This window comes from Nannospalax galili, unplaced genomic scaffold (assembly GCF_000622305.1).
Source record: "Nannospalax galili isolate Female #2095 unplaced genomic scaffold, S.galili_v1.0 scaffold538, whole genome shotgun sequence".
Lineage (NCBI taxonomy): Eukaryota > Metazoa > Chordata > Mammalia > Rodentia > Spalacidae > Nannospalax > Nannospalax galili.
Window position 1 is genome coordinate 4,252,220 of NW_008343842.1, and position 9,049 is coordinate 4,261,268.

Genomic DNA, 9,049 nt, shown 5'->3' on the forward strand with positions numbered 1-9,049 from the left:
ATACCCTCAGATATACTATACATACAACAGTAGAATAAATAAGTTAATCTTTTTCTTTAAGTAATTTAGCCAGCATGGTGCTGACTAATCCCAGTACTTGGGAGGCTGAGGGAGGAGGATCAGGAGTTCAGGGTCATCCCTGACAGCGCAGTGAGTTTGATGTCAGACTGGGTTACATGAACTTCTGTCTCAAAAACAAAAGAAAATAAAAATAATTTAGGATGGAATTAAATGAAGAGTGTGCATAGAGTGTCAAGTGGAAATAAACTGTAGGAACTCCCATTGTAGAGCAGGCTGGCTTCAATATCACACAGCTCCTCCTCCTGCCTCTGCCTCCAAAGTGCTGGGATTAAAGGGCGCACCACCACGTCCTGCTGGTTTAATATTTTATTTTTATTATTTTATGTGTATGAGTGTACTGCCTGCATGTATGTGAGTGTACCCGTGTCATGCATTGGATCCTCTGGAACTGGAGTTATGGACGGTTGTTAGCCAACGTGTGGGTGCTGGGATTCAAACCTGGGTCCTTTGTAAGAGCAGTCAGTGCTCTTAACCACTGAGCCATCTCCCCAGCCCCTATGTTTTAATTTTTGACAGACCTATATAGGCTACATGAGTGTAAGCATTTGTTGAAACTCATCAATCAAAGATTAGTACCACTCATGGTTATCTCTCCTCAAAACAAACAAACACTCTGTGACTGGAGCTGTAGCCCAGGCTGTGAAGTGCTTGATTAGTACCGAAGCCCTGGGGTCCATTCTCAGCATTTCACAGACTAAGCCTGGTGGAGGCCAAAGGATAAGGAGTTCAAGGTCATTCTCAATTACATATGAAGTTTGAGGCCAACCTAGGATACATGAAATCCTATCTCAAAATAAAACACAAAATAAAACCCTCTGTAAATGAACATAATGCTGATATTATTGTAGTTGAATAGGTGCTATGGAGGTGCTATGGTTTGAATATGAAATGTCTCCCATGGCAAACTTTCAGAGGAATCAGGTCCCTAGGACATGGCCTTTGGGGTTATAACTTGTCTTAGGTTGTTTTCTCTCTCTTTTCTCTCTCTCTCTCTCTCTCTCTCTCTCTCTCTCTCTCTCTCTCTCCACTGCAAAAATATATCCTTTCTCTGTTAATGTCTAGACTTGGTGCATGCTTAGAATTCCTGAACTTGGGAATATGGCACTGAAGTGTAAGGACTTCAAGACCAGCCTTGGCCACATAGCAAGTTCAAGATTAGCCTGGGGTACATAAGAACCTGTCTCCAAAACAAAGCAAAACTTCCCCTCCTAAGTTTATTTAGTGTGTGTGTGTGTGTGTGTGTGTGAGCATGTGTGCCCGTGCACATATGTACATACCACAACACACCTGTGGATGTCAGAGAACAACTTCCAGGAGTCAGTGCTCTCCTTCTACCACGTGGGTTCTGAGGGTCAAACTCAGGTTGTCAGGCTTGGAGGCAACCGCCTTTACCCACTGAACTATCTCATCACCTCTTCAGGTGTTTTTGTTGGTGCTTGGTTGTTTTGTTTTGTTTTGTTTTCTGTCTTTTTGAGATAGGGTCTCCCTGTAGCCCCAGCTGTCCTGGAACTCACTATGTAGACCAGGCTAGACTTGAACTCGCAGAGATCTGCCTGCCTCTGCCTCCCAAGTGCTGGGACTACAGGCATGTGCCACCACGCCCAGCCTGGTTGTTTTAGTTTTTAGAGACAGCGTCTAGGTATGTACCCCAGGCCTGCCTTCCAATACTCTATGTAGCCAAAGCTGGTCATGAACTCCTGATCCTCCTGTTTCTACCTCCCCTCTCAAGTGCTGGGATTATAGCAACACCATGCCTGGCTCTGAAGTTACTTTTTGAGGTATTTTCTTATAGAAACACAGTCTCACTAGCACAATAGGTTGGTATTGAGTACAAAAAGAGGGGAGGGCCATTTTCCTTTCTTTTAAAGACTTTTGAAAATGTTATGTGTATGAGTATATGCCTACATGTGTATATGTGCACTGTGTGCATGCTTACTACTTGTGGGAGGGCATGAGATCCCCTGCAACTAAGTTACAGATGCTGTGAGCCACCATTTGGGTGCTGGGAATCAAATCCAGGTCCTCTGCAAGAGTAACATGTGTTCTTTTACTGCTGAGCCATCTCTTCAGCCCCAGCAGCCATTTTCTTAATCCTGGAAAAGGAAGTTACAAAAAATGGAGACGGGAGGTTAGAGGGATGACTCAGCCATCAAAGGCAGAGAATTCAAATGTGATTTCTAGAATCCACGTTGGGTGGCTCACAACTGCCTGTAACTCCAGCTCTCGGGGATCCAAGGCCTGTAGCCTCCTTGGACACTTGCACTCACATGCACATACCCACACACAGACATGTAATTAAAAATTAAGCCGGGTGTGGTGGTGCACGCCTTTAATCCCAGCACTTGGGAGGCAGAGGCAGGCAGATCTCTGTGAGTTCAAGGCCAGCCTGGTCTACATAGCAAGTTCCAGGACAGTTAGGGCTACAGAAAGACCCTGTCTCAAAAAGACCAAAAAAAAAAAAATTAAAAACAAGCCAGGAGTGGTGGTGCATGCCTTTAGTTCCAGCACTCAGGACACACGGGCAGGAAGATCTCTGTGAATTAGAAGCCAGCCTGGTCTACATAATGAGTTGCAGGCCAGCCAGGGCTATAACATGAGACCATGTCTCAACATAAATAAATAAATTAAACTTTCAAAACATAGAGAATGTACCATATGATATTGGATAAGAATTGGAGCGTGCATGGTGGTGCACGCCTTTAATGCCAGAACTTGGGGGGCAGAGGTAAGAGGATCTCTGTGAGTTCAGATCTATATAGCAGGTTCCAGGCCAGGTAGAGCTACATAGTGAGACTCTGCCTCAGAAAAACAAAAAGCAGATAAACAAGAATTGGAGCTCATGGGAGAGCCCCTGCAGGCATAAGGCCTTGCATTGACCCCCCTACAGTCAGACAGGACTGAAGTCAAGCCCTGGCTCCTGTGCCTCCCCCTGTACTGCTGCTCAGGCGAGGCTAGGGTGTATAGAAGCAGTAAAGGAACCCTGAGGTGTCAGCAGCTCAGTGCAACAAAGGTCTATTTGTTGTCCCTATTACAGGGCAATGCAAGCCAGTTGGCACTCATATGGCTTCGTTCCGAAGTCACTCCTCCTTGGCCTAGGCTCCGTCCTTCGGAGAAATGCGTGACAGCTTTGTTTCCAACTGTGCAGATAGTGGAGAAAATGCAAATGTGGATGGAATTTTTTTTTAAGACAGGGTCTCCTTGTAGCCCCAGCTGTCCTGGAACTCACTATGTAGACCAGGCTGGCCTTGAACTCACAGAGATCCGCCTGCCTCTGCCTCCTGAGTGCAGGGATTAAAGGCCTGTGCCACCACGCTTGGCCTGGATGGAATGTTTTTAACCTTGAAGGATCTCATACCTACATTGTGTTGACTGGCATTCAGTGGCCAAGGCCTACCTACATACATAGATGCTTGGGAATGTAGTCTTTTTGAAGATGTATTTTATTATTTTGGTCTTTTGGAGACAGGGTTTTCCTATAGCCCCAGTTGGCCTGGAACTGACTATGTAGACCAGGCTGACCTCAATCTCACAGAGATCTGTCCGCTTCTGCCTCTCAAATGCTGGAACTAAAGGCTTGCGCCACCACACCCAAGTTTTCCTATTTTTAATTATGTGTATGTGTGGGTATCTATGTATGGGTATGTGTATGTGAGTGCAGGTGCCCAAGGGGATCAGAGGCATTGGATCCCCCTGGAGCTGGAGTTACAGGCAGTTGTGAACCACATGACATGGGTGCCTGGAACTGAAATTGGGCCCTCTGCAAGAGCAGTACATGCTCTCAACCACTGAACAATCTCTCCAGCCCCAAATGCAGTCTTTTTTGCTTGTATGTTGTTTTGTTTTGTTCTGTTTTAGAGAGAGGTTCTTACTCTGTAGCTCTGGCTGGCCTGGAACGGCATAGACCAGGTTGACCTCAAACTTGCAGAGATTGCCTGCCTCTGCCTCCTGAATGTTGAGATTAAAGGTGTGTGTCACCATGCTTGGCCAAATGTGATCTTTGTGGGTGTTCAGTGAACACCAAGTTTTGACTCTGCCATGCCAGGTATGAAAGCTTTAGCCATTTATTTAAACTCTAATTTTTCTCATTCATTCATTGGAGGTAATAAACCATGCAGTCAGTGCCCTCGATCAAGCACTTAATGTAACTGATGTGGAGCTCAGGAGCCAGCACAGAAGAGATCATAAATGGGAGCTCTTAGTACTGACGTGGGTCTATTTAGAACGATGGTGCCTCTCTCCACTTTTGGTGAGCTTAACTTGTGGAGCCAGGGTGTCCAACAATGGATGGCTGCCCAAGCCACCACAAGCCCGTGCTTTGGAGCCCACTGTCTCACACCCAAGAAGAGTAAGGAAATGCAGGCAAGGAGCGAGCCAAAATTTATTAACAGAGAAGGAATTTATGAGTGGGAGGGGTTCCAAGAGAGGCACACAGAAGTGTTGGCCTGCCCAGTGGTCTGTTATGGGTCTTACGATGGGAACTGGATGGAGACTGGGGTAATCTTTATTGGGATTAGTCACTTTTCAGTGTACTGTGGAGCAAGTCAGTGACGTATGCTCCCTAAGTCAAAGAGAGGTGCCCATGTGTTACTGGTCAAATCAGGGCCTAGTCACGTAGGCTGTGATCCATGGCCTGGCCCCACTGCCTGCGGGGAGCAAGCTGCTGTCTCCATAGTACATAACTCCTCACATTTTTTTTTTTTGGTCTTTTTGAGACAGGGTCTCCCTGTAGACCAGGCTGGCCTGGAACTCACAGAGATCCACCTGCCTCTGCCTCCCAAGTGCTGGGATTAAAGGTGTGCTCCACCACATCCAGCTAACTTCTCACATCTCTTACAGTCCTAGCTATAACAACTTTCTGGCTAGTGGTGGATGTTAGTCATGCTGAATAATCCTTGGGATACCCCTTTGCTCCTTGCTATCCACCCTGCAGTGAAATGTAGATTTCTATTGGTCACGGGGGCTCACACCTGTATTGCCAGCACTTTTGAGGTTGAGGCAGAATTACCATGAGTTCAAGGCCAGCATGGACTACATAATGAATGTTAGGCCAGCTTGGCTACAGAGTGAGAACTGGCTCAAAAAATAAACAAGAACTGAGGATGTAAGTTAGTTGGTGAAGTGCTTGTCTAGCATGCACAAAGTCCTGGGCTCCATCCCTTACATCACATAAACCAGGAGTGTTGGTACATTCCTATAATTCCACCACTAGAAAGATGGAGACAGGAGGATCAAAAGTTCAAGGTTCTGGGCTGGAGAGATGGTTCAGTGGTTAAAAAGCACTGGCTGCAGAGGACCTGAGTTATGTTCCCAGAACCCACATGGTGGCTGAGAACCACACATAGCTCCAATTCCAGGAGATTTGACACCCTCTTCTGGCCTCCAAGGGCACTGTATAACACAGGTACACTTACATACATGCACATAAAACACTTATACACATAAAATAAAAATGGAAAATAGTAAGTTCAAGATCATCCACAGATACATAGTCACTTCAAAGCCATCCTGGGCTACATGACACCCTGTCTCAAAATGTAGGGACTAGACAGATAATTCAGTGGCTAAGAGCACCTGATGCAGAGGACCCATATTCTGCTTCTTGGCCAGCATCCACATGGTGGCTCACAAGTACTGGTAACTATAATTCCGGTGGTTAAGACACCCTCATCTAGCCTTCCAGAGCACCAGGCATACATGTGGTACATACACATACAGGCAGGCAAAACATGCGTATACATATATACATCCTTTAAAAAAATGTAGATTTGCACTCAGGAGGCAGAGGCAGGTGGATCTCTGTGAGTTCAAGGCTAGCCTGGTCTACACAGTGAGTTCCAGGTCAGCTGGGGATACAGGGAGACCCTGTCTCAAAAAAAAAAAATGTAATCGGGGTGTGGTGGCACCCGCCTTTAATCCCAGCACTCAGGAGGCAGAGGCAGGTGGATCTCTGTGAGTTCAAGGCCAGCCTGGTCTACATACTGAGTTCTAGGACATCTGGGGCTACAGGGAGACCCTGTCTCAAAAAGACCAAAAACAACAAAAACAGATTTAGGGGCTAGAGAGATGACTCAGCGGTTGAGAGCACTTTCTATTCTTGCAGAAGCCTCAGCTTTGGTTCTCAGCACCTACATAGTGGCTAACAACCATCATTAACTCCAGTTCCTGGGGCGTTGATGCCCCTCTTCTGGTCTCCATGGGCATCGCACACATGTGTGGACATGCACACGTGTGAACATACACACGTGCAGACAAAATACTCATTGGTGGCATGGTGGCTCACACCTTTAATCCCAGTACTCGGAAGGCAGAGGCAGGCAGATCTCTGTGAGGTCAAGGCCAGCCTGGTCTACATAGCGAGTTCCAAGCTAGCTGGAGCTATAGGGAAACCCTGTCTCAAAAGACCTCCCAAAATGTGAGAAGTTACATACTATGGAGACATTACCACACCCAGGCTGCTTTTGGTTGTTTTTTGTAATTTTTCCTCAGATCCCTGACGGTTATCTGCAAGCCTCTGACTTGGCTCAAATCAATGTGAGTGGGGTCAGAACTCCCCTCTTCTCTAGGTCAGACCAATGTCTAGGCAGCCTGGGCCCACTGTCAGTGTCAGGCTCCACTCAAGTCGGCTGCACTTGTTGACTCTGACCTCTTGGACTCTAGACCTTATTAAACCTGTCTCAGCTTCTGGTCCTGTTCCATTTGGCCCTTACTCCTGTGACCTCTGTGGACCCCTGTCTGCTGGTATCTATCTGCCAGACCCTAGGAAGCCGTGTCAGGACGTTCAGTGGCTCTAGAAGGAGCTTTACCAGGTCTTCTTCATAGCATAATTCCTGGGGGGCATCTCCTGCTCTGTATTTCATGCAAATAGTACCCTCCCTGAAGTTGTGGCTGCTGGGAGCACTGAAATTCAGGAAATTGTTATGAAGCTCCATTTCTCTGTCCTTATGTAAACAGCCTGGCCCTCACAGAGAGGCTTGGCCCTGCCTCCCCAGTGCTGGGGTTAAAGGCATGCGCCACCACACCCAGCATAAAGTTCATTTCTGAAGAGCAATTTCATGTCAGCTCCTTTCCTGAAGCCATCCCTCTCCTTTTTTCTAACAAAAGGTTGTAGCAGTTTAGTTGTCCAAACATCTGTGAAAGGAAAGCTGGAGAAGGTGTGGCTGGGGTTGGGGGGGGGGGACTTTCCAGAAGCAAATCTACAGTGCATAGGCACAGTCTCTTCCTATTGGCCAAAGGTGCTGATGACTCATCAAACCCTGTGGATGAAGAGTTTTCTGGAAGAGGACTGGAGCCCAGGGCTCTGAGTCAGGTGACTAACTGCATATTCTGTCCTCCAATTTAGTGATGCAACCCTGTGAAAATTACTCAACCTTCCTCGTGAGTCCCTTGGTCTGTGAAGCAGTGACCCGGGCCACCGCCAGGGTTGTCATGTGGCTGAAATAAAGCATACAGTAAATGCATATAGGTACTTTTAAGTTTCTGTTAACCCAAAAGTTAGGGGCTTCTTAGAATTTCCTTTAAAACTTTTGAGGGAACCTGACAAGTCATTTCACATGAAACCCACTTTTGTTCTTGTTCTAACTTCCTCATCATTCCTCGAACACTTTGTCTGTCTAGAATGTCTTTAAAGTCCCCCCCGCTTTTTTTTTCCTGAGACAGCGTGTCATGTAAGAGTGCTTGGGTAATATGCACGGAGCCCTGGGTTTGAGCCCCGGCACCATATAAACTTGGTGTGACAGCACATGCCTGTAACCCCAGCAATAAGCAGGTGGATGCAGGACAATCAGAAGTTCAAGGCCAGCCTGAGCTACATAAGACTAGCTCAAAAAAAAAGAGGGGGTGGGGGGTGAGGGTGGGGAGAGGAGATTGAGAGACCTGAGAGCAGAAGTTAGAAAGCAAACATACTGTGTCTTAGTTTTGTGGAAGGAAACACCTGGCAGAGCAGAATCATATATCAGGTTTACTGTATCAAGGAAAATGGAGTAGCACTAGTTGGAAGGACTTAAGATGGAACTGGGAAGTCACTGTGAATGAGAGCAGGAACATTTCTGCCTCTGAAACTTTGAACTGGGCTGCAGACACGCCCTCTGCCCCCACATGCAAACTGACCTTTGAAACATCGGTAATCTCTGCTTAACTGCACAATGGGCCATCCCCGAAACCTCCTAGACACACAACTGTACCCAATCTCTGTCTTACAAAACAGCTTCACTTCTTCCGCCCATGCCAATCCTAATTCCTGCCTGATGACTGGTGTCATTCCCAGACCCTTTGGGATTTAAAGTCACACAAAGTGTCTCCATTTTGTAAAAGTCCACGGCACGTTTTCAAGATTGCTTGACTCTGTTTATCCAGATTGCAATCCTATATGCCACCCCCGCAACCCAATGTAATTTCCTTAGCTTAAAATTTTTTTTATTTTTAAATTTCCTTTGCTTTTGACTAGCTTGGTTTTATTCTTGGTCAAGAGTTGCTTTGTTTGGGGGTGTTAGGCTTTGTATATGCTAGGCAAGCCCTCTACCGCTGAGCCACATCCACAGCTCTTTCATGGATTGCTGTACGCACCAATTCTTTATCTTAAGGATTAGAATTGTTGGGTTACCTCCTGTATGTATATACATTTATACATGTGTAAATTACACTTTATCCACCCCCTTCACTAACGCCTTAGTGAGCTTACAGTTGGAACCTGACGTAGCAGTTTAGAACTACCAGCCAAGTCAACCATGAGAAAAAGTAAGGGCTACAGTCAAGCTACAGACCCTGTCTCAAAGCACCTAAAAATAGGGCTGGAGAGAGGGCTCAGCGATTAAGAGCACTGGCTGCTCTTGCAGAGGACCCAGGTTTGAATTCCAGCACTTACATGGCGGCTATGAACCATCCTTAACTCCAGTTCCAGGGGAATCCAATGCCCTCTTCTGACCTCTGCAGCATTGCACGACATGGGTGCACTCACATACATGCAGGCAAT